Source organism: Corella eumyota, chromosome 6 (assembly GCF_963082875.1).
Source record: "Corella eumyota chromosome 6, kaCorEumy4.1, whole genome shotgun sequence".
Classification (NCBI taxonomy): domain Eukaryota; kingdom Metazoa; phylum Chordata; class Ascidiacea; order Phlebobranchia; family Corellidae; genus Corella; species Corella eumyota.
The window spans coordinates 12,206,222-12,232,072 of NC_137495.1; the positions used below are offsets into that span (position 1 = coordinate 12,206,222).

A 25,851-nucleotide genomic window follows, 5' to 3' on the forward strand; every position below is an offset into this window, starting at 1 on the left:
AAGTTTACTTTATTTCTAAAAATAGCTTGTAAATTACATTAACAAATACAAAATAATGCAGTAATCAACAGAAATGAATTTTAAGTAAAATCGCCTACTAATAAAAGTAGGACTTTCAAACACAAAATTAACTCAAAAATACTCTTATCTACGGAAATCTTTAGTAAAAGGCGAAAGATTTACTCGATATGAATAAAAGTCCGAGTAAAATATTTTTATTGAAACTGAAGTATATTTCACAATTAAATAAATTAATTTGTGGTGTTTGTGATCAGTTATAAGTTAAAACAGATACACTTCACTAACAAAAACTCAAATAACAATATAATTTTAACAAACTTCAAGAAAAAGTTTGTTGTAATAAGCAGTCAAAGTTTGGCCACTGCATTTTCAATGCTAAACACTCGATTATAGCAGTTTTATTAAAATATTACTAAATTATAAAAACTAGCAATAATATTTAAATAGGTTTTTATTATTAATTAAATCTCAGTTAAAAATAAAAAAAATATTTCAGAAAAAAGTCAAAATCAATCCTATTCACAGATATCTTTGGTTAAGACAAACATTTACACGATTTGTATAATAAAGGTGAAAAATATACATCTAGAACAAAGACACTTTTCAGTTCAACAATTTTCGCCTCCTAAAAAACACTAAAAACTCAGTTTAAAACTTTTCTTCAAGTTTACTTTATTTCTAAAAATTGCTTGTTAATTACATTGTTAATTACATTAACAATTACAAAACAATGCAGTAATAAACAGAAATGAATTTTAGGTAAAATCGCCTACTATTAAAAGTAGGCCTTTCAAAAACAAATTTAACTCTAAAATACTCTTACCCACGGAAATCTTTAGTAAAAGGCGAAAGATTTACTCGATATGAATAAAAGTCCGAGTAAAATACCTTTATTGAAACTGAACTAAATTTCACAATTAAATAAATTAATTTGTGGTGTTTGTTATTAGTTATAACTTAAAACAGATACACTTTACTAACAAAAACTCGAAAAACAATATAATTTCAACAAACTTCAAGGAAAAGTTTGTTGTAAGAAGCAGTCAAAGTTTGGCCGCTGCATTTTTAATGCTAGACACTCGATTATATCAGTTTTATTTAAATATTACTAAATTATAAAAACTAGCAATCACATTTAAATGGGTTTTTATTATTAATTAAATCTCAGTTAAAAATAAAAAAATATTTCAGAAATTACACTCTTGTTTCAGTTGGTCACTTAAAATAAAGTGTAACTCAAAATTAATCCTATTCACAGATATCTTTGGTTAAGACAAACTTTTACACGATTTGTATAATAAAGGTGAAAAATATACATCTAGAACAAATACACTTTTCAGTTCAACAATTTTCGCCTCCTAAAAAACACTAAAAACTCAAGTTTAAAATTTTTCTTCAAGTTTACTTTATTTCTAAAAATAGCTTGTTAATTACATTAACAAATACAAAATAATGCAGTAATCAACAGAAATGAATTTTAAGTAAAATCGCCTACTAATAAAAGTAGGCCTTTCAAAAACAAAATTAACTCAAAAATACTCTTATCCACGGAAATCTTTAGTAAAAGGCGAAAGATTTACTCGATATGAATAAAAGTCCGAGTAAAATATTTTTATTGAAACTGAAGTATATTTCACAATTAAATAAATTAATTTGTGGTGTTTGTGATCAGTTATAAGTTAAAACAGATACACTTCACTAACAAAAACTCAAATAACAATATAATTTTAACAAACTTCAAGAAAAAGTTTGTTGTAATAAGCAGTCCAAGTTTGGCCACTGCATTTTCAATGCTAAACACTCGATTATAGCGGTTTTATTAAAATATTACTAAATTATAAAAACTAGCAATAATATTTAAATAGGTTTTTATTATTAATTAAATCTCAGTTAAAAATAAAAAAAATATTTCAGAAAAAAGTCAAAATCAATCCTATTTACAGATATCTTTGGTTAAGACAAACATTTACACGATTTGTATAATAAAGGTGAAAAATATACATCTAGAACAAAGACACTTTTCAGTTCAACAATTTTCGCCTCCTAAAAAACACTAAAAACTCAAGTTTAAAACTTTTCTTCAAGTTTACTTTATTTCTAAAAATAGCTTGTAAATTACATTAACAAATACAAAATAATGCAGTAATCAACAGAAATGAATTTTAAGTAAAATCGCCTACTAATAAAAGTAGGACTTTCAAAAACAAAATTAACTCAAAAATACTCTTATCTACGGAAATCTTTAGTAAAAGGCGAAAGATTTACTCGATATGAATAAAAGACCGAGTAAAATATTTTTATTGAAACTGAAGTATATTTCACAATTAAATAAATTAATTTGTGGTGTTTGTGATCAGTTATAAGTTAAAACAGATACACTTCACTAACAAAAACTCAAATAACAATATAATTTTAACAAACTTCAAGAAAAAGTTTGTTGTAATAAGCAGTCAAAGTTTGGCCACTGCATTTTCAATGCTAAACACTCGATTATAGCAGTTTTATTAAAATATTACTAAATTATAAAAACTAGCAATAATATTTAAATAGGTTTTTATTATTAATTAAATCTCAGTTAAAAATAAAAAAAATATTTCAGAAAAAAGTCAAAATCAATCCTATTCACAGATATCTTTGGTTAAGACAAACATTTACACGATTTGTATAATAAAGGTGAAAAATATACATCTAGAACAAAGACACTTTTCAGTTCAACAATTTTCGCCTCCTAAAAAACACTAAAAACTCAGTTTAAAACTTTTCTTCAAGTTTACTTTATTTCTAAAAATTGCTTGTTAATTACATTGTTAATTACATTAACAATTACAAAACAATGCAGTAATAAACAGAAATGAATTTTAGGTAAAATCGCCTACTATTAAAAGTAGGCCTTTCAAAAACAAATTTAACTCTAAAATACTCTTACCCACGGAAATCTTTAGTAAAAGGCGAAAGATTTACTCGATATGAATAAAAGTCCGAGTAAAATACCTTTATTGAAACTGAACTAAATTTCACAATTAAATAAATTAATTTGTGGTGTTTGTTATTAGTTATAACTTAAAACAGATACACTTTACTAACAAAAACTCGAAAAACAATATAATTTCAACAAACTTCAAGGAAAAGTTTGTTGTAATAAGCAGTCAAAGTTTGGCCGCTGCATTTTTAATGCTAGACACTCGATTATATCAGTTTTATTTAAATATTACTAAATTATAAAAACTAGCAATCACATTTAAATGGGTTTTTATTATTAATTAAATCTCAGTTAAAAATAAAAAAATATTTCAGAAATTACACTCTTGTTTCAGTTGGTCACTTAAAATAAAGTGTAACTCAAAATTAATCCTATTCACAGATATCTTTGGTTAAGACAAACTTTTACACGATTTGTATAATAAAGGTGAAAAATATACATCTAGAACAAATACACTTTTCAGTTCAACAATTTTCGCCTCCTAAAAAACACTAAAAACTCAAGTTTAAAATTTTTCTTCAAGTTTACTTTATTTCTAAAAATAGCTTGTTAATTACATTAACAAATACAAAATAATGCAGTAATCAACAGAAATGAATTTTAAGTAAAATCGCCTACTAATAAAAGTAGGCCTTTCAAAAACAAAATTAACTCAAAAATACTCTTATCCACGGAAATCTTTAGTAAAAGGCGAAAGATTTACTCGATATGAATAAAAGTCCGAGTAAAATATTTTTATTGAAACTGAAGTATATTTCGCAATTAAATAATATAATTTGTGGTGTTTGTGATCAGTTAAAAGTTAAAACAGATACACTTAATACATTTTACTAACAAAAACTTAAATAACAATATAATTTTAACAAACTTCAAGAAAAAGTTTGTTGTAATAAGCAGTCAAAGTTTGGCCACTGCATTTTTAATTCTAGACACTCGATTATATCAGTTTTATTTAAATATTACTAAATTATAAAAACTAGCAATCATATTTAAATGGGTTTTTATTATTAATTAAATCTCAGTTAAAAATAAAAAAATATTTCAGAAATTACACTCTTGTTTCAGTTGGTCACTTAAAATAAAGTGTAACTCAAAATTAATCCTATTCACAGATATCTTTGGTTAAGACAAACTTTTACACGATTTGTATAATAAAGGTGAAAAATATACATCTAGAACAAATACACTTTTCAGTTCAACAATTTTCGCCTCCTAAAAAACACTAAAAACTCTCAAGTTTAAAACTTTTCTTCAAGTTTACTTTATTTCTAAAAATAGCTTGTAAATTACATTAACAAATACAAAATAATGCAGTAATCAACAGAAATGAATTTTAAGTAAAATCGCCTACTAATAAAAGTAGGACTTTCAAACACAAAATTAACTCAAAAATACTCTTATCTACGGAAATCTTTAGTAAAAGGCGAAAGATTTACTCGATATGAATAAAAGTCCGAGTAAAATATTTTTATTGAAACTGAAGTATATTTCACAATTAAATAAATTAATTTGTGGTGTTTGTGATCAGTTATAAGTTAAAACAGATACACTTCACTAACAAAAACTCAAATAACAATATAATTTTAACAAACTTCAAGAAAAAGTTTGTTGTAATAAGCAGTCAAAGTTTGGCCACTGCATTTTCAATGCTAAACACTCGATTATAGCAGTTTTATTAAAATATTACTAAATTATAAAAACTAGCATTAATATTTAAATAGAATTTTATTATTAATTAAATCTCAGTTAAAAATAAAAAAAATATTTCAGAAAAAAGTCAAAATCAATCCTATTCACAGATATCTTTGGTTAAGACAAACATTTACACGATTTGTATAATAAAGGTGAAAAATATACATCTAGAACAAAGACACTTTTCAGTTCAACAATTTTCGCCTCCTAAAAAACACTAAAAACTCAGTTTAAAACTTTTCTTCAAGTTTACTTTATTTCTAAAAATTGCTTGTTAATTACATTGTTAATTACATTAACAATTACAAAACAATGCAGTAATAAACAGAAATGAATTTTAGGTAAAATCGCCTACTATTAAAAGTAGGCCTTTCAAAAACAAATTTAACTCTAAAATACTCTTACCCACGGAAATCTTTAGTAAAAGGCGAAAGATTTACTCGATATGAATAAAAGTCCGAGTAAAATACCTTTATTGAAACTGAACTAAATTTCACAATTAAATAAATTAATTTGTGGTGTTTGTTATTAGTTATAACTTAAAACAGATACACTTTACTAACAAAAACTCGAAAAACAATATAATTTTAACAAACTTCAAGGAAAAGTTTGTTGTAATAAGCAGTCAAAGTTTGGCCGCTGCATTTTTAATGCTAGACACTCGATTATATCAGTTTTATTTAAATATTACTAAATTATAAAAACTAGCAATCACATTTAAATGGGTTTTTATTATTAATTAAATCTCAGTTAAAAATAAAAAAATATTTCAGAAATTACACTCTTGTTTCAGTTGGTCACTTAAAATAAAGTGTAACTCAAAATTAATCCTATTCACAGATATCTTTGGTTAAGACAAACTTTTACACGATTTGTATAATAAAGGTGAAAAATATACATCTAGAACAAATACACTTTTCAGTTCAACAATTTTCGCCTCCTAAAAAACACTAAAAACTCAAGTTTAAAATTTTTCTTCAAGTTTACTTTATTTCTAAAAATAGCTTGTTAATTACATTAACAAATACAAAATAATGCAGTAATCAACAGAAATGAATTTTAAGTAAAATCGCCTACTAATAAAAGTAGGCCTTTCAAAAACAAAATTAACTCAAAAATACTCTTATCCACGGAAATCTTTAGTAAAAGGCGAAAGATTTACTCGATATGAATAAAAGTCCGAGTAAAATATTTTTATTGAAACTGAAGTATATTTCACAATTAAATAAATTAATTTGTGGTGTTTGTGATCAGTTATAAGTTAAAACAGATACACTTCACTAACAAAAACTCAAATAACAATATAATTTTAACAAACTTCAAGAAAAAGTTTGTTGTAATAAGCAGTCAAAGTTTGGCCACTGCATTTTCAATGCTAAACACTCGATTATAGCGGTTTTATTAAAATATTACTAAATTATAAAAACTAGCAATAATATTTAAATAGGTTTTTATTATTAATTAAATCTCAGTTAAAAATAAAAAAAATATTTCAGAAAAAAGTCAAAATCAATCCTATTCACAGATATCTTTGGTTAAGACAAACATTTACAAGATTTGTATAATAAAGGTGAAAAATATACATCTAGAACAAAGACACTTTTCAGTTCAACAATTTTCGCCTCCTAAAAAACACTAAAAACTCAAGTTTAAAACTTTTCTTCAAGTTTACTTTATTTCTAAAAATAGCTTGTTAATTACATTAACAAATACAAAATAATGCAGTAATCAACAGAAATGAATTTTAGATAAAATCGCCTACTAATTAAAGTAGGCCTTTCAAAAACAAAATTAACTCAAAAATACTCTTATCCACGGAAATCTTTAGTAAAAGGCGAAAGATTTACTCGTTATGAATAAAAGTCCGAGTAAAAGATTTTTATTGAAACTGAAGTATATTTCACAATTAAATAAATTAATTTGTGGTGTTTGTGATCAGTTATAAGTTAAAACAGATACACTTCACTAACAAAAACTTAAATAACAATATAATTTTAACAAACTTCAAGAAAAAGTTTGTTGTAATAAGCAGTCCAAGTTTGGCCACTGCATTTTCAATGCTAAACACTCGATTATAGCAGTTTTATTAAAATATTACTAAATTATAAAAACTAGCAATAATATTTAAATAGGTTTTTATTATTAATTAAATCTCAGTTAAAAATAAAAAAAATATTTCAGAAAAAAGTCAAAATCAATCCTATTTACAGATATCTTTGGTTAAGACAAACATTTACACGATTTGTATAATAAAGGTGAAAAATATACATCTAGAACAAAGACACTTTTCAGTTCAACAATTTTCGCCTCCTAAAAAACACTAAAAACTCAAGTTTAAAACTTTTCTTCAAGTTTACTTTATATCTAAAAATAGCTTGTAAATTACATTAACAAATACAAAATAATGCAGTAATCAACAGAAATGAATTTTAAGTAAAATCGCCTACTAATAAAAGTAGGACTTTTAAAAACAAAATTAACTCAAAAATACTCTTATCTACGGAAATCTTTAGTAAAAGGCGAAAGATTTACTCGATATGAATAAAAGACCGAGTAAAATATTTTTAATGAAACTGAAGTATATTTCACAATTAAATAAATTAATTTGTGGTGTTTGTGATCAGTTATAAGTTAAAACAGATACACTTCACTAACAAAAACTCAAATAACAATATAATTTTAACAAACTTCAAGAAAAAGTTTGTTGTAATAAGCAGTCAAAGTTTGGCCACTGCATTTTCAATGCTAAACACTCGATTATAGCAGTTTTATTAAAATATTACTAAATTATAAAAACTAGCAATAATATTTAAATAGGTTTTTATTATTAATTAAATCTCAGTTAAAAATAAAAAAAATATTTCAGAAAAAAGTCAAAATCAATCCTATTCACAGATATCTTTGGTTAAGACAAACATTTACACGATTTGTATAATAAAGGTGAAAAATATACATCTAGAACAAAGACCCTTTTCAGTTCAACAATTTTCGCCTCCTAAAAAACACTAAAAACTCAAGTTTAAAACTTTTCTTCAAGTTTACTTTATTTCTAAAAATAGCTTGTAAATTACATTAACAAATACAAAATAATGCAGTAATCAACAGAAATGAATTTTAGATAAAATCGCCTACTAATTAAAGTAGGCCTTTCAAAAACAAAATTAACTCAAAAATACTCTTATCCACGGAAATCTTTAGTAAAAGGCGAAAGATTTACTCGATATGAATAAAAGTCCGAGTAAAATATTTTTATTGAAACTGAAGTATATTTCGCAATTAAATAATATAATTTGTGGTGTTTGTGATCAGTTAAAAGTTAAAACAGATACACTTAATACATTTTACTAACAAAAACTTAAATAACAATATAATTTTAACAAACTTCAAGAAAAAGTTTGTTGTAATAAGCAGTCAAAGTTTGGCCACTGCATTTTTAATGCTAGACACTCGATTATATCAGTTTTATTTAAATATTACTAAATTATAAAAACTAGCAATCATATTTAAATGGGTTTTTATTATTAATTAAATCTCAGTTAAAAATAAAAAAATATTTCAGTAATTACACTCTTGTTTCAGTTGGTCACTTAAAATAAAGTGTAACTCAAAATTAATCCTATTCACAGATATCTTTGGTTAAGACAAACTTTTACACGATTTGTATAATAAAGGTGAAAAATATACATCTAGAACAAATACACTTTTCAGTTCAACAATTTTCGCCTCCTAAAAAACACTAAAAACTCTCAAGTTTAAAACTTTTCTTCAAGTTTACTTTATTTCTAAAAATAGCTTGTAAATTACATTAACAAATACAAAATAATGCAGTAATCAACAGAAATGAATTTTAAGTAAAATCGCCTACTAATAAAAGTAGGACTTTCAAACACAAAATTAACTCAAAAATACTCTTATCTACGGAAATCTTTAGTAAAAGGCGAAAGATTTACTCGATATGAATAAAAGTCCGAGTAAAATATTTTTATTGAAACTGAAGTATATTTCACAATTAAATAAATTAATTTGTGGTGTTTGTGATCAGTTATAAGTTAAAACAGATACACTTCACTAACAAAAACTCAAATAACAATATAATTTTAACAAACTTCAAGAAAAAGTTTGTTGTAATAAGCAGTCAAAGTTTGGCCACTTCATTTTCAATGCTAAACACTCGATTATAGCAGTTTTATTAAAATATTACTAAATTATAAAAACTAGCAATAATATTTAAATAGGTTTTTATTATTAATTAAATCTCAGTTAAAAATAAAAAAAATATTTCAGAAAAAAGTCAAAATCAATCCTATTCACAGATATCTTTGGTTAAGACAAACATTTACACGATTTGTATAATAAAGGTGAAAAATATACATCTAGAACAAAGACACTTTTCAGTTCAACAATTTTCGCCTCCTAAAAAACAATAAAAACTCAGTTTAAAACTTTTCTTCAAGTTTACTTTATTTCTAAAAATTGCTTGTTAATTACATTGTTAATTACATTAACAATTACAAAACAATGCAGTAATAAACAGAAATGAATTTTAGGTAAAATCGCCTACTATTAAAAGTAGGCCTTTCAAAAACAAATTTAACTCTAAAATACTCTTACCCACGGAAATCTTTAGTAAAAGGCGAAAGATTTACTCGATATGAATAAAAGTCCGAGTAAAATACCTTTATTGAAACTGAACTAAATTTCACAATTAAACAAATTAATTTGTGGTGTTTGTTATTAGTTATAACTTAAAACAGATACACTTTACTAACAAAAACTCGAAAAACAATATAATTTCAACAAACTTCAAGGAAAAGTTTGTTGTAATAAGCAGTCAAAGTTTGGCCGCTGCATTTTTAATGCTAGACACTCGATTATATCAGTTTTATTTAAATATTACTAAATTATAAAAACTAGCAATCACATTTAAATGGGTTTTTATTATTAATTAAATCTCAGTTAAAAATAAAAAAATATTTCAGAAATTACACTCTTGTTTCAGTTGGTCACTTAAAATAAAGTGTAACTCAAAATTAATCCTATTCACAGATATCTTTGGTTAAGACAAACTTTTACACGATTTGTATAATAAAGGTGAAAAATATACATCTAGAACAAATACACTTTTCAGTTCAACAATTTTCGCCTCCTAAAAAACACTAAAAACTCAAGTTTAAAATTTTTCTTCAAGTTTACTTTATTTCTAAAAATAGCTTGTTAATTACATTAACAAATACAAAATAATGCAGTAATCAACAGAAATGAATTTTAAGTAAAATCGCCTACTAATAAAAGTAGGCCTTTCAAAAACAAAATTAACTCAAAAATACTCTTATCCACGGAAATCTTTAGTAAAAGGCGAAAGATTTACTCGATATGAATAAAAGTCCGAGTAAAATATTTTTATTGAAACTGAAGTATATTTCACAATTAAATAAATTAATTTGTGGTGTTTGTGATCAGTTATAAGTTAAAACAGATACACTTCACTAACAAAAACTCAAATAACAATATAATTTTAACAAACTTCAAGAAAAAGTTTGTTGTAATAAGCAGTCCAAGTTTGGCCACTGCATTTTCAATGCTAAACACTCGATTATAGCGGTTTTATTAAAATATTACTAAATTATAAAAACTAGCAATAATATTTAAATAGGTTTTTGTTATTAATTAAATCTCAGTTAAAAATAAAAAAAATATTTCAGAAAAAAGTCAAAATCAATCCTATTTACAGATATCTTTGGTTAAGACAAACATTTACACGATTTGTATAATAAAGGTGAAAAATATACATCTAGAACAAAGACACTTTTCAGTTCAACAATTTTCGCCTCCTAAAAAACACTAAAAACTCAAGTTTAAAACTTTTCTTCAAGTTTATTTTATTTCTAAAAATAGCTTGTAAATTACATTAACAAATACAAAATAATGCAGTAATCAACAGAAATGAATTTTAAGTAAAATCGCCTACTAATAAAAGTAGGACTTTCAAAAACAAAATTAACTCAAAAATACTCTTATCTACGGAAATCTTTAGTAAAAGGCGAAAGATTTACTCGATATGAATAAAAGACCGAGTAAAATATTTTTATTGAAACTGAAGTATATTTCACAATTAAATAAATTAATTTGTGGTGTTTGTGATCAGTTATAAGTTAAAACAGATACACTTCACTAACAAAAACTCAAATAACAATATAATTTTAACAAACTTCAAGAAAAAGTTTGTTGTAATAAGCAGTCAAAGTTTGGCCACTGCATTTTCAAAGCTAAACACTCGATTATAGCAGTTTTATTAAAATATTACTAAATTATAAAAACTAGCAATAATATTTAAATAGGTTTTTATTATTAATTAAATCTCAGTTAAAAATAAAAAAAATATTTCAGAAAAAAGTCAAAATCAATCCTATTCACAGATATCTTTGGTTAAGACAAACATTTACACGATTTGTATAATAAAGGTGAAAAATATACATCTAGAACAAAGACACTTTTCAGTTCAACAATTTTCGCCTCCTAAAAAACACTAAAAACTCAGTTTAAAACTTTTCTTCAAGTTTACTTTATTTCTAAAAATTGCTTGTTAATTACATTGTTAATTACATTAACAATTACAAAACAATGCAGTAATAAACAGAAATGAATTTTAGGTAAAATCGCCTACTATTAAAAGTAGGCCTTTCAAAAACAAATTTAACTCTAAAATACTCTTACCCACGGAAATCTTTAGTAAAAGGCGAAAGATTTACTCGATATGAATAAAAGTCCGAGTAAAATACCTTTATTGAAACTGAACTAAATTTCACAATTAAATAAATTAATTTGTGGTGTTTGTTATTAGTTATAACTTAAAACAGATACACTTTACTAACAAAAACTCGAAAAACAATATAATTTCAACAAACTTCAAGGAAAAGTTTGTTGTAATAAGCAGTCAAAGTTTGGCCGCTGCATTTTTAATGCTAGACACTCGATTATATCAGTTTTATTTAAATATTACTAAATTATAAAAACTAGCAATCACATTTAAATGGGTTTTTATTATTAATTAAATCTCAGTTAAAAATAAAAAAATATTTCAGAAATTACACTCTTGTTTCATTTGGTCACTTAAAATAAAGTGTAACTCAAAATTAATCCTATTCACAGATATCTTTGGTTAAGACAAACTTTTACACGATTTGTATAATAAAGGTGAAAAATATACATCTAGAACAAATACACTTTTCAGTTCAACAATTTTCGCCTCCTAAAAAACACTAAAAACTCAAGTTTAAAATTTTTCTTCAAGTTTACTTTATTTCTAAAAATAGCTTGTTAATTACATTAACAAATACAAAATAATGCAGTTATCAACAGAAATGAATTTTAGATAAAATCGCCTACTAATTAAAGTAGGCCTTTCAAAAACAAAATTAACTCAAAAATACTCTTATCCACGGAAATCTTTAGTAAAAGGCGAACGATTTACTCGATATGAATAAAAGTCAGAGTAAAATACCTTTATTGAAACTGAACTATATTTCACAATTAAATAAATTAATTTGTGGTGTTTGTTATTAGTTGTAGATTGAAACAGATACACTTAATACACTTCACTAACAAAAACTCAAATAACAATATAATTTTAACAAACTTCAAGGAAAAAGTTTGTTGTAATAAGCAGTCAAAGTTTGGCCACTGCATTTTCAATGCTAGCCACTCGATTATATCAGTTTTATTTAAATATTACTAAATTATAAAAACTAGCAATAATATTAAAATGGGTTTTTATTATTTATTTAAATCTCAGTTAAAAATAGAAAAAATATTTCAGAAATTACACTCTTGTTTCAGTTGGTCACTTAAAATAAAGTGTAACTCAAAATCAATCTTATTCACAGATATCTTTGGTTAAGACAAACATTTACACGATTTGTATAATTAAGGTGAAAAATATACATCTAGAACAAAGACACTTTTCAGTTCGACAATTTTTGCCTCCTAAAAACTCAAGTTTAAAACTTTTCTTCAAGTTTACTTTATTTCTAAAAATAGCTTGTTAATTACATTAACAAATACAAAATAATGCAGTAATCAACAGAAATGAATTTTAGGTAAAATCGCCTACTATTAAAAGTAGGCCTTTCAAAAACAAATTTAACTCTAAAATCCTCTTATCCACGGAAATCTTTAGTAAAAGGTGAAAGATTTACTCGATATGAATAAAAGTCAGAGTAAAATACCTTTATTTAAACTGAACTATATTTCACAATTAAATAAATTAATTTGTGGTGTTTGTCATCAGTTATAAGTTAAAACAGATACACTTTACTAACAAAAACTCGAAAAACAATATAATTTTAACAAACTTCAAGGAAAAGTTTGTTGTAATAAGCAGTCAAAGTTTGGCCACTGCATTTTCAATGCTAGACACTCGATTATATCAGTTTTATTTAAATATTACTAAATTATAAAAACTAGCAATAATATTAAAATGGGTTTTTATTATTTATTTAAATCTCAGTTAAAAATATTTGAGAAATTACACTCTTGTTTCAGTTGTTCACTTAAAATAAAGTGTAACTCAAAATCAATCCTATTCACAGATACCCTTGGTTAAGACAAACATTTACACGATTTGTATAAAAAAAGGTGAAAAATATACATCTATAACAAAGACACTTTTCAGTTCGACAATTTTCGCCTCCTAAGAAACACTAAAAACTCAAGTTTAAAACTTTTCTTCAAGTTTACTTCATTTCTAAAAATAGCTTGTTAATTACATTAACAAATACAAAACAATGCAGTAATAAACAGAAATGAATTTTAGGTAAAATTGCCTACTAATAAAAGTAGGTCTTTCAAAAACAAAATTAACTCAAAAATACTCTTATCCACGGAAAACTTTAGTAAAAAGCGAAAGATTTACTCGATATGAATAAAAGTCAGAGTAAAATACCTTTATTGAAACTGAACTATATTTCACAATTAAATAAATTAATTTGTGGTGTTTGTTATCAGTTATAAGTTAAAACAGATACACTTTACTAACAAAAACTCGAAAAACAATATAATTTTAACAAACTTCAAGGAAAAGTTTGTTTAAATAAGCAGTCAAAGTTTGGCCACTGCATTTTCAATGCTAGACACTCGATTATATCAGTTTCATTTAAATATTACTAAATTATAAAAACTAGCAATAATATTAAAATAGGTTTTTATTATTTATTTAAATCTCAGTTAAAAATAGAAAAAATATTTCAGAAATTACACCTTTGTTTCAGTTGTTCACTTAAAATAAAGTGTAACTCAAAATCAATCCTATTCACAGATACCCTTGGTTAAGACAAACATTTACACGATTTGTATAAAAAAAGGTGAAAAATATACATCTAGAACAAAGACACTTTTCAGTTCAACAATTTTCGCCTCCTAAAAAACACTAAAAACTCAAGTTTAAAACTTTTCTTCAAGTTTACTTTATTTCTAAAAATAGCTTGTAAATTACATTAACAAATACAAAATAATGCAGTAATCAACAAAAATGAATTTTAAGTAAAATCGCCTACTAATAAAAGTAGGACTTTCAAAAACCAAATTAACTCAAAAATACTCTTATCTACGGAAATCTTTAGTAAAAGGCGAAAGATTTACTCGATATGAATAAAAGTCCGAGTAAAATATTTTTATTGAAACTGAAGTATATTTCACAATTAAATAAATTAATTTGTGGTGTTTGTGATCAGTTATAAGTTAAAACAGATACACTTCACTAACAAAAACTCAAATAACAATATAATTTTAACAAACTTCAAGAAAAAGTTTGTTGTAATAAGCAGTCAAAGTTTGGCCACTGCATTTTCAATGCTAAACACTCCATTATAGCGGTTTTATTAAAATATTACTAAATTATAAAAACTAGCAATAATATTTAAATAGGTTTTTATTATTAATTAAATCTCAGTTAAAAATAAAAAAAATATTTCAGAAAAAAGTCAAAATCAATCCTATTCACAGATATCTTTGGTTAAGACAAACATTTACACGATTTGTATAATAAAGGTGAAAAATATACATCTAGAACAAAGACACTTTTCAGTTCAACAATTTTCGCCTCCTAAAAAACACTAAAAACTCAAGTTTAAAACTTTTCTTCAAGTTTACTTTATTTCTAAAAATAGCTTGTTAATTACATTAACAAATACAAAATAATGCAGTAATCAACAGAAATGAATTTTAGATAAAATCGCCTACTAATTAAAGTAGGCCTTTCAATAACAAAATTAACTCAAAAATACTCTTATCCACGGAAAGTTTTAGTAAAAGGCGAAAGATTTACTTGATATGAATAAAAGTCCGAGTAAAAGATTTTTATTGAAACTGAAGTATATTTCACAATTAAATAAATTAATTTGTGGTGTTTGTGATCAGTTATAAGTTAAAACAGATACACTTCACTAACAAAAACTCAAATAACAATATAATTTTAACAAACTTCAAGAAAAAGTTTGTTGTAATAAGCAGTCAAAGTTTGGCCACTGCATTTTCAATGCTAAACACTCGATTATAGCAGTTTTATTAAAATATTACTAAATTATAAAAACTAGCAATAATATTAAAATGGGTTTTTATTATTTATTTAAATCTCAGTTAAAAATAGAAAAAATATTTCAGAAATTACACTCTTGTTTCAGTTGGTCACTTAAAATAAAGTGTAACTCAAAATCAATCTTATTCACAGATATCTTTGGTTAAGACAAACATTTACACGATTTGTATCATTAAGGTGAAAAATATACATCTAGAACAAAGACACTTTTCAATTCAACAATTTTTGCCTCCTAAAAACTCAAGTTTAAAACTTTTCTTCAAGTTTACTTTATTTCTAAAAATAGCTTGTTAATTACATTAACAAATACAAAACAATGCAGTAATAAAAAAAAATGAATTTTAGGTAAAATTGCCTACTAATAAAAGTAGGCCTTTCAAAAACAAAATTAACTCAAAAATACTCTTATCCACGGAAATCTTTAGTAAAAGGCGAAAGATTTACTCGATATGAATAAAAGTCAGAGTAAAATACCTTTATTGAAACTGAACTATATTTCACAATTAAATAAATTAATTTGTGGTGTTTGTGATCAGTTATAACTTAAAACAGATACACTTTACTAACAAAAACTCGAAAAACAATATAATTTTAACAAACTTCAAGGAAAAGTTTGTTGTAATAAGCAGTCAAAGTTTGGCCACTGCATTTTCAATGCTAGACACTCGATTATATCAGTTTTATTTAAATATTACTAAATTATAAAAACTAGCAATAATATTAAAATGGGTTTTTATTATTTATTTAAATCTCAGTTAAAAATATTTGAGAAATTACACTCTTGTTTCAGTTGTTCACTTAAAATAAAGTGTAACTCAAAATCAATCCTATTCACAGATACCCTTGGTTAAGACAAACATTTACACGATTTGTATAAAAAAAGGTGAAAAATATACATCTAGAACAAAGACACTTTTCAGTTCGACAATTTTCGCCTCCTAAGAAACACTAAAAACTCAAGTTTAAAACTTTTTTTCAAGTTTACTTCATTTCTAAAAATAGCTTGTTAATTACATTAACAAATACAAAACAATGCAGTAATAAACAAAAATGAATTTTAGGTAAAATTGCCTACTAATAAAAGTAGGTCTTTCAAAAACAAAATTAACTCAAAAATACTCTTATCCACGGAAAACTTTAATAAAAGGCGAAAGATTTACTCGATATGAATAAAAGTCAGAGTAAAATACCTTTATTGAAACTGAACTATATTTCACAATTAAATAAATTAATTTGTGGTGTTTGTCATCAGTTATAAGTTAAAACAGGTACACTTTACTAACAAAAACTCGAAAAACAATATAATTTTAACAAACTTCAAGGAAAAGTTTGTTTAAATAAGCAGTCAAAGTTTGGCCACTGCATTTTCAATGCTAGACACTCGATTATATCAGTTTTATTTAAATATTACTAAATTATAAAAACTAGCAATAATATTAAAATGGGTTTTTATTATTTATTTAAATCTCAGTTAAAAATAGAAAAAATATTTCAGAAATTACACTTTTGTTTCAGTTGTTCACTTAAAATAAAGTGTAACTCAAAATCAATCCTATTCACAGATACCCTTGGTTAAGACAAACATTTACACGATTTGTATAAAAAAAGGTGAAAAATATACATCTAGAACAAAGACACTTTTCAGTTCAACAATTTTCGCCTCCTAAAAAACACTAAAAACTCAAGTTTAAAACTTTTCTTCAAGTTTACTTTATTTCTAAAAATAGCTTGTAAATTACATTAACAAATACAAAATAATGCAGTTATCAACAGAAATGAATTTTAGATAAAATCGCCTACTAATTAAAGTAGGCCTTTCAAAAACAAAATTAACTCAAAAATACTCTTATCCACGGAAATCTTTAGTAAAAGGCGAACGATTTACTCGATATGAATAAAAGTCAGAGTAAAATACCTTTATTGAAACTGAACTATATTTCACAATTAAATAAATTAATTTGTGGTGTTTGTTATTAGTTGTAGATTGAAACAGATACACTTAATACACTTCACTAACAAAAACTCAAATAACAATATAATTTTAACAAACTTCAAGGAAAAAGTTTGTTGTAATAAGCAGTCAAAGTTTGGCCACTGCATTTTCAATGCTAGCCACTCGATTATATCAGTTTTATTTAAATATTACTAAATTATAAAAACTAGCAATAATATTAAAATGGGTTTTTATTATTTATTTAAATCTCAGTTAAAAATAGAAAAAATATTTCAGAAATTACACTCTTGTTTCAGTTGGTCACTTAAAATAAAGTGTAACTCAAAATCAATCTTATTCACAGATATCTTTGGTTAAGACAAACATTTACACGATTTGTATAATTAAGGTGAAAAATATACATCTAGAACAAAGACACTTTTCAGTTCGACAATTTTTGCCTCCTAAAAACTCAAGTTTAAAACTTTTCTTCAAGTTTACTTTATTTCTAAAAATAGCTTGTTAATTACATTAACAAATACAAAATAATGCAGTAATCAACAGAAATGAATTTTAGGTAAAATCGCCTACTATTAAAAGTAGGCCTTTCAAAAACAAATTTAACTCTAAAATCCTCTTATCCACGGAAATCTTTAGTAAAAGGTGAAAGATTTACTCGATATGAATAAAAGTCAGAGTAAAATACCTTTATTTAAACTGAACTATATTTCACAATTAAATAAATTAATTTGTGGTGTTTGTCATCAGTTATAAGTTAAAACAGATACACTTTACTAACAAAAACTCGAAAAACAATATAATTTTAACAAACTTCAAGGAAAAGTTTGTTGTAATAAGCAGTCAAAGTTTGGCCACTGCATTTTCAATGCTAGACACTCGATTATATCAGTTTTATTTAAATATTACTAAATTATAAAAACTAGCAATAATATTAAAATGGGTTTTTATTATTTATTTAAATCTCAGTTAAAAATATTTGAGAAATTACACTCTTGTTTCAGTTGTTCACTTAAAATAAAGTGTAACTCAAAATCAATCCTATTCACAGATACCCTTGGTTAAGACAAACATTTACACGATTTGTATAAAAAAAGGTGAAAAATATACATCTATAACAAAGACACTTTTCAGTTCGACAATTTTCGCCTCCTAAGAAACACTAAAAACTCAAGTTTAAAACTTTTCTTCAAGTTTACTTCATTTCTAAAAATAGCTTGTTAATTACATTAACAAATACAAAACAATGCAGTAATAAACAGAAATGAATTTTAGGTAAAATTGCCTACTAATAAAAGTAGGTCTTTCAAAAACAAAATTAACTCAAAAATACTCTTATCCACGGAAAACTTTAGTAAAAAGCGAAAGATTTACTCGATATGAATAAAAGTCAGAGTAAAATACCTTTATTGAAACTGAACTATATTTCACAATTAAATAAATTAATTTGTGGTGTTTGTTATCAGTTATAAGTTAAAACAGATACACTTTACTAACAAAAACTCGAAAAACAATATAATTTTAACAAACTTCAAGGAAAAGTTTGTTTAAATAAGCAGTCAAAGTTTGGCCACTGCATTTTCAATGCTAGACACTCGATTATATCAGTTTCATTTAAATATTACTAAATTATAAAAACTAGCAATAATATTAAAATAGGTTTTTATTATTTATTTAAATCTCAGTTAAAAATAGAAAAAATATTTCAGAAATTACACCTTTGTTTCAGTTGTTCACTTAAAATAAAGTGTAACTCAAAATCAATCCTATTCACAGATACCCTTGGTTAAGACAAACATTTACACGATTTGTATAAAAAAAGGTGAAAAATATACATCTAGAACAAAGACACTTTTCAGTTCAACAATTTTCGCCTCCTAAAAAACACTAAAAACTCAAGTTTAAAACTTTTCTTCAAGTTTACTTTATTTCTAAAAATAGCTTGTAAATTACATTAACAAATACAAAATAATGCAGTAATCAACAGAAATGAATTTTAAGTAAAATCGCCTACTAATAAAAGTAGGACTTTCAAAAACCAAATTAACTCAAAAATACTCTTATCTACGGAAATCTTTAGTAAAAGGCGAAAGATTTACTCGATATGAATAAAAGTCCGAGTAAAATATTTTTATTGAAACTGAAGTATATTTCCCAATTAAATAAATTAATTTGTGGTGTTTGTGATCAGTTATAAGTTAAAACAGATACACTTAATACATTTCACTAACAAAAACTCAAATAACAATATAATTTTAACAAACTTCAAGAAAAAGTTTGTTGTAATAAGCAATCAAAGTTTGCCCACTGCATTTTCAATGCTAAACACTCGATTATAGCGGTTTTATTAAAATATTACTAAATTATAAAAACTAGCAATAATATTTAAATAGGTTTTTATTATTAATTAAATCTCAGTTAAAAATAAAAAAAACATTTCAGAAAAAAGTCAAAATCAATCCTATTCACAGATATCTTTGGTTAAGACAAACATTTACACGATTTGTATAATAAAGGTGAAAAATATACATCTAGAACAAAGACACTTTTCAGTTCAACAATTTTCGTCTCCTAAAAAACACTAAAAACTCAAGTTTAAAACTTTTCTTCAAGTTTACTTTATTTCTAAAAATAGCTTGTTAATTACATTAACAAATACAAAATAATGCAGTAATCAACAGAAATGAATTTTAGGTAAAATCGCCTACTATTAAAAGTAGGCCTTTCAAAAACAAATTTAACTCTAAAATCCTCTTATCCACGGAGAACTTTAGTAAAAGGTGAAAGATTTACTCGATATGAATAAAAGTCCGAGTAAAATACCTTTATTAAAACTGAACTATATTTCACAATTAAATAAATTAATTTGTGGTGTTTGTCATCAGTTATAAGTTAAAACAGATACACTTTACTAACAAAAACTCGAAAAACAATATAATTTTAACAAACTTCAAGGAAAAGTTTGTTGTAATAAGCAGTCAAAGTTTTGCCACTGCATTTTCAATGCTAGACACTCGATTATATCAGTTTTATTTAAATATTACTAAATTATAAAAACTAGCAATAATATTAAAATGGGTTTTTATTATTTATTTAAATCTCAGTTAAAAATAGAAAAAATATTTCAGAAATTACACTCTTGTTTCAGTTGTTCACTTAAAATAAAGTGTAACTCAAAATCAATCCTATTCACAGATACCCTTGGTTAAGACAAACATTTACACGATTTGTATAAAAAAAGGTGAAAAATATACAACTAGAACAAAGACACTTTTCAGTTCAACAATTTTCGCCTCCTAAAAAACACTAAAAACTCAAGTTTAAAACTTTTCTTCAAGTTTACTTTATTTCTAAAAATAGCTTGTAAATTACATTAACAAATACAAAATAATGCAGTAATCAACAGAAATGAATTTTAGATAAAATCGCCTACTAATTAAAGTAGGCCTTTCAAAAACAAAATTAACTCAAAAATACTCTTATCCACGGAAATCTTTAGTAAAAGGCGAACGATTTACTCGATATGAATAAAAGTCAGAGTAAAATACCTTTATTGAAACTGAACTATATTTCACAATTAAATAAATTAATTTGTGGTGTTTGTTATTAGTTGTAGATTGAAACAGATACACTTAATACACTTCACTAACAAAAACTCAAATAACAATATAATTTTAACAAACTTCAAGGAAAAAGTTTGTTGTAATAAGCAGTCAAAGTTTGGCCACTGCATTTTCAATGCTAGCCACTCGATTATATTAGTTTTATTTAAATATTACTAAATTATAAAAACTAGCAATAATATTAAAATGGGTTTTTATTATTTATTTAAATCTCAGTTAAAAATAGAAAAAATATTTCAGAAATTACACTCTTGTTTCAGTTGGTCACTTAAAATAAAGTGTAACTCAAAATCAATCTTATTCACAGATATCTTTGGTTAAGACAAACATTTACACGATTTGTATAATTAAGGTGAAAAATATACATCTAGAACAAAGACACTTTTCAGTTCAACAATTTTTGCCTCCTAAAAACTCAAGTTTAAAACTTTTCTTCAAGTTTACTTTATTTCTAAAAATAGCTTGTTAATTACATTAACAAATACAAAATAATGCAGTAATCAACAGAAATGAATTTTAGGTAAAATCGCCTACTATTAAAAGTAGGCCTTTCAAAAACAAATTTAACTCTAAAATCCTCTTATCCACGGAAATCTTTAGTAAAAGGTGAAAGATTTACTCGATATGAATAAAAGTCAGAGTAAAATACCTTTATTTAAACTGAACTATATTTCACAATTAAATAAATTAATTTGTGGTGTTTGTCATCAGTTATAAGTTAAAACAGATACACTTTACTAAGAAAAACTCGAAAAACAATATAATTTTAACAAACTTCAAGGAAAAGTTTGTTGTAATAAGCAGTCAAAGTTTGGCCACTGCATTTTCAATGCTAGACACTCGATTATATCAGTTTTATTTAAATATTACTAAATTATAAAAACTAGCAATAATATTAAAATGGGTTTTTATTATTTATTTAAATCTCAGTTAAAAATATTTGAGAAATTACACTCTTGTTTCAGTTGTTCACTTAAAATAAAGTGTAACTCAAAATCAATCCTATTCACAGATACCCTTGGTTAAGACAAACATTTACACGATTTGTATAAAAAAAGGTGAAAAATATACATCTAGAACAAAGACACTTTTCAGTTCGACAATTTTCGCCTCCTAAGAAACACTAAAAACTCAAGTTTAAAACTTTTCTTCAAGTTTACTTCATTTCTAAAAATAGCTTGTTAATTACATTAACAAATACAAAACAATGCAGTAATAAACAGAAATGAATTTTAGGTAAAATTGCCTACTAATAAAAGTAGGTCTTTCAAAAACAAAATTAACTCAAAAATACTCTTATCCACGGAAAACTTTAGTAAAAAGCGAAAGATTTACTCGATATGAATAAAAGTCAGAGTAAAATACCTTTATTGAAACTGAACTATATTTCACAATTAAATAAATTAATTTGTGGTGTTTGTTATCAGTTATAAGTTAAAACAGATACACTTTACTAACAAAAACTCGAAAAACAATATAATTTTAACAAACTTCAAGAAAAAGTTTGTTTAAATAAGCAGTCAAAGTTTGGCCACTGCATTTTCAATGCTAGACACTCGATTATATCAGTTTTATTTAAATATTACTAAATTATAAAAACTAGCAATAATATTAAAATAGGTTTTTATTATTTATTTAAATCTCAGTTAAAAATAGAAAAAATATTTCAGAAATTACACTTTTGTTTCAGTTGTTCACTTAAAATAAAGTGTAACTCAAAATCAATCCTATTCACAGATACCCTTAGTTAAGACAAACATTTACACGATTTGTATAAAAAAAGGTGAAAAATATACATCTAGAACAAAGACACTTTTCAGTTCAACAATTTTCGCCTCCTAAAAAACACTAAAAACTCAAGTTTAAAACTTTTCTTCAAGTTTACTTTATTTCTAAAAATAGCTTGTAAATTACATTAACAAATACAAAATAATGCAGTAATCAACAGAAATGAATTTTAAGTAAAATCGCCTACTAATAAAAGTAGGACTTTCAAAAACCAAATTAACTCAAAAATACTCTTATCTACGGAAATATTTAGTAAAAGGCGAAAGATTTACTCGATATGAATAAAAGTCCGAGTAAAATATTTTTATTGAAACTGAAGTATATTTCCCAATTAAATAAATTAATTTGTGGTGTTTGTGATCAGTTATAAGTTAAAACAGATACACTTAATACATTTCACTAACAAAAACTCAAATAACAATATAATTTTAACAAACTTCAAGAAAAAGTTTGTTGTAATAAGCAGTCAAAGTTTGGCCACTGCATTTTCAATGCTAGACACTCGATTATATCAGTTTTATTCAAATATTACTAAATTATAAAAACTAGCAATCATATTTAAATGGGTTTTTATTATTAATTAAATCTCAGTTAAAAATAAAAAAATATTTCAGAAATTATACTCTTGTTTCAGTTGGTCACTTAAAATAAAGTGTAACTCAAAATTAATCCTATTCACAGATATCTTTGGTTAAGACAAACTTTTACACGATATGTATAATAAAGGTGAAAAATATACATCTAGAACAAATACACTTTTCAGTTCAACAATTATCGCCTCCTAAAAAACACTAAAAACTCAAGTTTAAAAATTTTCTTCAAGTTTACTTTATTTCTAAAAATAGCTTGTAAATTACATTAACAAATACAAAATAATGCAGTAATCAACAAAAATGAATTTTAAGTAAAATCGCCTACTAATAAAAGTTGGATATTCAAAAACAAAATTAACTCAAAAATACTCTTATCTACGGAAATATTTAGTAAAAGGCGAAAGATTTACTCGATATGAATAAAAGTCCGAGTAAAATATTTTTATTGAAACTGAAGTATATTTCCCAATTAAATAAATTAATTTGTGGTGTTTGTGATCAGTTATAAGTTAAAACAGATACACTTAATACATTTCACTAACAAAAACTCAAATAACAATATAATTTTAACAAACTTCAAGAAAAAGTTTGTTGTAATAAGCAGTCAAAGTTTGGCCACTGCATTTTCAATGCTAGACACTCGATTATATCAGTTTTATTCAAATATTACTAAATTATAAAAACTAGCAATCATATTTAAATGGGTTTTTATTATTAATTAAATCTCAGTTAAAAATAAAAAAATATTTCAGAAATTATACTCTTGTTTCAGTTGGTCACTTAAAATAAAGTGTAACTCAAAATTAATCCTATTCACAGATATCTTTGGTTAAGACAAACTTTTACACGATATGTATAATAAAGGTGAAAAATATACATCTAGAACAAATACACTTTTCAGTTCAACAATTTTCGCCTCCTAAAAAACACTAAAAACTCAAGTTTAAAAATTTTCTTCAAGTTTACTTTATTTCTAAAAATAGCTTGTAAATTACATTAACAAATACAAAATAATGCAGTAATCAACAAAAATGAATTTTAAGTAAAATCGCCTACTAATAAAAGTTGGATATTCAAAAACAAAATTAACTCAAAAATACTCTTATCTACGGAAATCTTTAGTAAAAGGCGAAAGATTTACTCGATATGAATAAAAGTTCGAGTAAAATATTTTTATTGAAACTGAAGTATATTTCCCAATTAAATAAATTAATTTGTGGTGTTTGTGATCAGTTATAAGTTAAAACAGATACACTTAATACATTTCACTAACAAAAACTCAAATAACAATATAATTTTAATAAACTTCAAGAAAAAGTTTGTTGTAATAAGCAGTCAAAGTTTGGCCACTGCATTTTTAATGCTAGACACTCGATTATAGCAGTTTCATTAAAATATTACTAAATTATAAAAACTAGCAATAATATTTAAAAAGGTTTTTATTATTAATTAAATCTCAGTTAAAAATAAAAAAAATATTTCAGAAAAAAGTCAAAATCAATCCTATTCACAGATATCTTTGGTTAAGACAAACATTTACACGATTTGTATAATAAAGGTGAAAAATATACATCTAGAACAAAGACACTTTTCAGTTCAACAATTTTCGTCTCCTAAAAAACACTAAAAACTCAAGTTTAAAACTTTTCTTCAAGTTTACTTTATTTCTAAAAATAGCTTGTTAATTACATTAACAAATACAAAATAATGCAGTAATCAACAGAAATGAATTTTAGGTAAAATCGCCTACTATTAAAAGTAGGCCTTTCAAAAACAAATTTAACTCTAAAATCCTCTTATCCACGGAGAACTTTAGTAAAAGGTGAAAGATTTACTCGATATGAATAAAAGTCCGAGTAAAATACCTTTATTAAAACTGAACTATATTTCACAATTAAATAAATTAATTTGTGGTGTTTGTCATCAGTTATAAGTTAAAACAGATACACTTTACTAACAAAAACTCGAAAAACAATATAATTTTAACAAACTTCAAGGAAAAGTTTGTTGTAATAAGCAGTCAAAGTTTTGCCACTGCATTTTCAATGCTAGACACTCGATTATATCAGTTTTATTTAAATATTACTAAATTATAAAAACTAGCAATAATATTAAAATGGGTTTTTATTATTTATTTAAATCTCAGTTAAAAATAGAAAAAATATTTCAGAAATTACACTCTTGTTTCAGTTGTTCACTTAAAATAAAGTGTAACTCAAAATCAATCCTATTCACAGATACCCTTGGTTAAGACAAACATTTACACGATTTGTATAAAAAAAGGTGAAAAATATACAACTAGAACAAAGACACTTTTCAGTTCAACAATTTTCGCCTCCTAAAAAACACTAAAAACTCAAGTTTAAAACTTTTCTTCAAGTTTACTTTATTTCTAAAAATAGCTTGTAAATTACATTAACAAATACAAAATAATGCAGTAATCAACAGAAATGAATTTTAGATAAAATCGCCTACTAATTAAAGTAGGCCTTTCAAAAACAAAATTAACTCAAAAATACTCTTATCCACGGAAATCTTTAGTAAAAGGCGAACGATTTACTCGATATGAATAAAAGTCAGAGTAAAATACCTTTATTGAAACTGAACTATAT

General features: G+C 24.5%; 37 non-coding genes across 37 annotated transcripts; all 37 read right to left on the reverse strand.

Annotated features, from left to right (window-relative positions):
• Nucleotides 1–92: 92 nt before the first annotated feature.
• LOC145757558 (U5 spliceosomal RNA) lies at nucleotides 93–208 on the reverse strand. Its single transcript, XR_014285592.1, has one exon. It is a non-coding gene; the product is annotated as a U5 spliceosomal RNA (small nuclear RNA).
• Nucleotides 209–788: 580 nt separating this feature from the next.
• Nucleotides 789–904, reverse strand: LOC145757333 (U5 spliceosomal RNA). The gene has a single exon (XR_014285375.1). It is a non-coding gene; the product is annotated as a U5 spliceosomal RNA (small nuclear RNA).
• A 606-nt stretch (nucleotides 905–1,510) lies between these two features.
• Nucleotides 1,511–1,626, reverse strand: LOC145757307 (U5 spliceosomal RNA). Its single transcript, XR_014285350.1, has one exon. It is a non-coding gene; the product is annotated as a U5 spliceosomal RNA (small nuclear RNA).
• A 569-nt stretch (nucleotides 1,627–2,195) lies between these two features.
• LOC145757584 (U5 spliceosomal RNA) lies at nucleotides 2,196–2,311 on the reverse strand. The gene has a single exon (XR_014285616.1). It is a non-coding gene; the product is annotated as a U5 spliceosomal RNA (small nuclear RNA).
• Nucleotides 2,312–2,891: 580 nt separating this feature from the next.
• LOC145757334 (U5 spliceosomal RNA) lies at nucleotides 2,892–3,007 on the reverse strand. The gene has a single exon (XR_014285376.1). It is a non-coding gene; the product is annotated as a U5 spliceosomal RNA (small nuclear RNA).
• Nucleotides 3,008–3,613: 606 nt separating this feature from the next.
• Nucleotides 3,614–3,729, reverse strand: LOC145757309 (U5 spliceosomal RNA). The gene has a single exon (XR_014285351.1). It is a non-coding gene; the product is annotated as a U5 spliceosomal RNA (small nuclear RNA).
• Nucleotides 3,730–4,346: 617 nt separating this feature from the next.
• Nucleotides 4,347–4,462, reverse strand: LOC145757559 (U5 spliceosomal RNA). Its single transcript, XR_014285593.1, has one exon. It is a non-coding gene; the product is annotated as a U5 spliceosomal RNA (small nuclear RNA).
• Nucleotides 4,463–5,042: 580 nt separating this feature from the next.
• On the reverse strand, nucleotides 5,043–5,158 carry LOC145757336 (U5 spliceosomal RNA). The gene has a single exon (XR_014285378.1). It is a non-coding gene; the product is annotated as a U5 spliceosomal RNA (small nuclear RNA).
• A 606-nt stretch (nucleotides 5,159–5,764) lies between these two features.
• LOC145757310 (U5 spliceosomal RNA) lies at nucleotides 5,765–5,880 on the reverse strand. Its single transcript, XR_014285352.1, has one exon. It is a non-coding gene; the product is annotated as a U5 spliceosomal RNA (small nuclear RNA).
• Nucleotides 5,881–6,449: 569 nt separating this feature from the next.
• On the reverse strand, nucleotides 6,450–6,565 carry LOC145757301 (U5 spliceosomal RNA). The gene has a single exon (XR_014285344.1). It is a non-coding gene; the product is annotated as a U5 spliceosomal RNA (small nuclear RNA).
• A 569-nt stretch (nucleotides 6,566–7,134) lies between these two features.
• LOC145757615 (U5 spliceosomal RNA) lies at nucleotides 7,135–7,250 on the reverse strand. The gene has a single exon (XR_014285646.1). It is a non-coding gene; the product is annotated as a U5 spliceosomal RNA (small nuclear RNA).
• Nucleotides 7,251–7,819: 569 nt separating this feature from the next.
• LOC145757354 (U5 spliceosomal RNA) lies at nucleotides 7,820–7,935 on the reverse strand. Its single transcript, XR_014285395.1, has one exon. It is a non-coding gene; the product is annotated as a U5 spliceosomal RNA (small nuclear RNA).
• A 617-nt stretch (nucleotides 7,936–8,552) lies between these two features.
• LOC145757560 (U5 spliceosomal RNA) lies at nucleotides 8,553–8,668 on the reverse strand. The gene has a single exon (XR_014285594.1). It is a non-coding gene; the product is annotated as a U5 spliceosomal RNA (small nuclear RNA).
• Nucleotides 8,669–9,248: 580 nt separating this feature from the next.
• Nucleotides 9,249–9,364, reverse strand: LOC145757337 (U5 spliceosomal RNA). Its single transcript, XR_014285379.1, has one exon. It is a non-coding gene; the product is annotated as a U5 spliceosomal RNA (small nuclear RNA).
• A 606-nt stretch (nucleotides 9,365–9,970) lies between these two features.
• LOC145757311 (U5 spliceosomal RNA) lies at nucleotides 9,971–10,086 on the reverse strand. The gene has a single exon (XR_014285353.1). It is a non-coding gene; the product is annotated as a U5 spliceosomal RNA (small nuclear RNA).
• Nucleotides 10,087–10,655: 569 nt separating this feature from the next.
• On the reverse strand, nucleotides 10,656–10,771 carry LOC145757585 (U5 spliceosomal RNA). Its single transcript, XR_014285617.1, has one exon. It is a non-coding gene; the product is annotated as a U5 spliceosomal RNA (small nuclear RNA).
• A 580-nt stretch (nucleotides 10,772–11,351) lies between these two features.
• On the reverse strand, nucleotides 11,352–11,467 carry LOC145757338 (U5 spliceosomal RNA). The gene has a single exon (XR_014285380.1). It is a non-coding gene; the product is annotated as a U5 spliceosomal RNA (small nuclear RNA).
• A 606-nt stretch (nucleotides 11,468–12,073) lies between these two features.
• LOC145757545 (U5 spliceosomal RNA) lies at nucleotides 12,074–12,189 on the reverse strand. Its single transcript, XR_014285579.1, has one exon. It is a non-coding gene; the product is annotated as a U5 spliceosomal RNA (small nuclear RNA).
• Nucleotides 12,190–12,797: 608 nt separating this feature from the next.
• Nucleotides 12,798–12,913, reverse strand: LOC145757468 (U5 spliceosomal RNA). Its single transcript, XR_014285505.1, has one exon. It is a non-coding gene; the product is annotated as a U5 spliceosomal RNA (small nuclear RNA).
• A 600-nt stretch (nucleotides 12,914–13,513) lies between these two features.
• Nucleotides 13,514–13,629, reverse strand: LOC145757616 (U5 spliceosomal RNA). The gene has a single exon (XR_014285647.1). It is a non-coding gene; the product is annotated as a U5 spliceosomal RNA (small nuclear RNA).
• Nucleotides 13,630–14,238: 609 nt separating this feature from the next.
• LOC145757517 (U5 spliceosomal RNA) lies at nucleotides 14,239–14,354 on the reverse strand. The gene has a single exon (XR_014285553.1). It is a non-coding gene; the product is annotated as a U5 spliceosomal RNA (small nuclear RNA).
• A 569-nt stretch (nucleotides 14,355–14,923) lies between these two features.
• On the reverse strand, nucleotides 14,924–15,039 carry LOC145757672 (U5 spliceosomal RNA). The gene has a single exon (XR_014285697.1). It is a non-coding gene; the product is annotated as a U5 spliceosomal RNA (small nuclear RNA).
• A 598-nt stretch (nucleotides 15,040–15,637) lies between these two features.
• On the reverse strand, nucleotides 15,638–15,753 carry LOC145757297 (U5 spliceosomal RNA). The gene has a single exon (XR_014285340.1). It is a non-coding gene; the product is annotated as a U5 spliceosomal RNA (small nuclear RNA).
• Nucleotides 15,754–16,353: 600 nt separating this feature from the next.
• LOC145757624 (U5 spliceosomal RNA) lies at nucleotides 16,354–16,469 on the reverse strand. The gene has a single exon (XR_014285654.1). It is a non-coding gene; the product is annotated as a U5 spliceosomal RNA (small nuclear RNA).
• A 609-nt stretch (nucleotides 16,470–17,078) lies between these two features.
• Nucleotides 17,079–17,194, reverse strand: LOC145757546 (U5 spliceosomal RNA). The gene has a single exon (XR_014285580.1). It is a non-coding gene; the product is annotated as a U5 spliceosomal RNA (small nuclear RNA).
• Nucleotides 17,195–17,802: 608 nt separating this feature from the next.
• LOC145757469 (U5 spliceosomal RNA) lies at nucleotides 17,803–17,918 on the reverse strand. The gene has a single exon (XR_014285506.1). It is a non-coding gene; the product is annotated as a U5 spliceosomal RNA (small nuclear RNA).
• Nucleotides 17,919–18,518: 600 nt separating this feature from the next.
• LOC145757617 (U5 spliceosomal RNA) lies at nucleotides 18,519–18,634 on the reverse strand. Its single transcript, XR_014285648.1, has one exon. It is a non-coding gene; the product is annotated as a U5 spliceosomal RNA (small nuclear RNA).
• A 609-nt stretch (nucleotides 18,635–19,243) lies between these two features.
• On the reverse strand, nucleotides 19,244–19,359 carry LOC145757518 (U5 spliceosomal RNA). The gene has a single exon (XR_014285554.1). It is a non-coding gene; the product is annotated as a U5 spliceosomal RNA (small nuclear RNA).
• Nucleotides 19,360–19,937: 578 nt separating this feature from the next.
• Nucleotides 19,938–20,053, reverse strand: LOC145757661 (U5 spliceosomal RNA). The gene has a single exon (XR_014285687.1). It is a non-coding gene; the product is annotated as a U5 spliceosomal RNA (small nuclear RNA).
• Nucleotides 20,054–20,662: 609 nt separating this feature from the next.
• On the reverse strand, nucleotides 20,663–20,778 carry LOC145757547 (U5 spliceosomal RNA). Its single transcript, XR_014285581.1, has one exon. It is a non-coding gene; the product is annotated as a U5 spliceosomal RNA (small nuclear RNA).
• Nucleotides 20,779–21,386: 608 nt separating this feature from the next.
• LOC145757471 (U5 spliceosomal RNA) lies at nucleotides 21,387–21,502 on the reverse strand. The gene has a single exon (XR_014285508.1). It is a non-coding gene; the product is annotated as a U5 spliceosomal RNA (small nuclear RNA).
• Nucleotides 21,503–22,102: 600 nt separating this feature from the next.
• On the reverse strand, nucleotides 22,103–22,218 carry LOC145757619 (U5 spliceosomal RNA). Its single transcript, XR_014285649.1, has one exon. It is a non-coding gene; the product is annotated as a U5 spliceosomal RNA (small nuclear RNA).
• Nucleotides 22,219–22,827: 609 nt separating this feature from the next.
• LOC145757628 (U5 spliceosomal RNA) lies at nucleotides 22,828–22,943 on the reverse strand. Its single transcript, XR_014285658.1, has one exon. It is a non-coding gene; the product is annotated as a U5 spliceosomal RNA (small nuclear RNA).
• A 615-nt stretch (nucleotides 22,944–23,558) lies between these two features.
• On the reverse strand, nucleotides 23,559–23,674 carry LOC145757671 (U5 spliceosomal RNA). Its single transcript, XR_014285696.1, has one exon. It is a non-coding gene; the product is annotated as a U5 spliceosomal RNA (small nuclear RNA).
• Nucleotides 23,675–24,289: 615 nt separating this feature from the next.
• LOC145757655 (U5 spliceosomal RNA) lies at nucleotides 24,290–24,405 on the reverse strand. The gene has a single exon (XR_014285681.1). It is a non-coding gene; the product is annotated as a U5 spliceosomal RNA (small nuclear RNA).
• A 578-nt stretch (nucleotides 24,406–24,983) lies between these two features.
• Nucleotides 24,984–25,099, reverse strand: LOC145757662 (U5 spliceosomal RNA). The gene has a single exon (XR_014285688.1). It is a non-coding gene; the product is annotated as a U5 spliceosomal RNA (small nuclear RNA).
• Nucleotides 25,100–25,708: 609 nt separating this feature from the next.
• Nucleotides 25,709–25,824, reverse strand: LOC145757548 (U5 spliceosomal RNA). The gene has a single exon (XR_014285582.1). It is a non-coding gene; the product is annotated as a U5 spliceosomal RNA (small nuclear RNA).
• Between the last annotated feature and the right edge of the window lie 27 nt (nucleotides 25,825–25,851).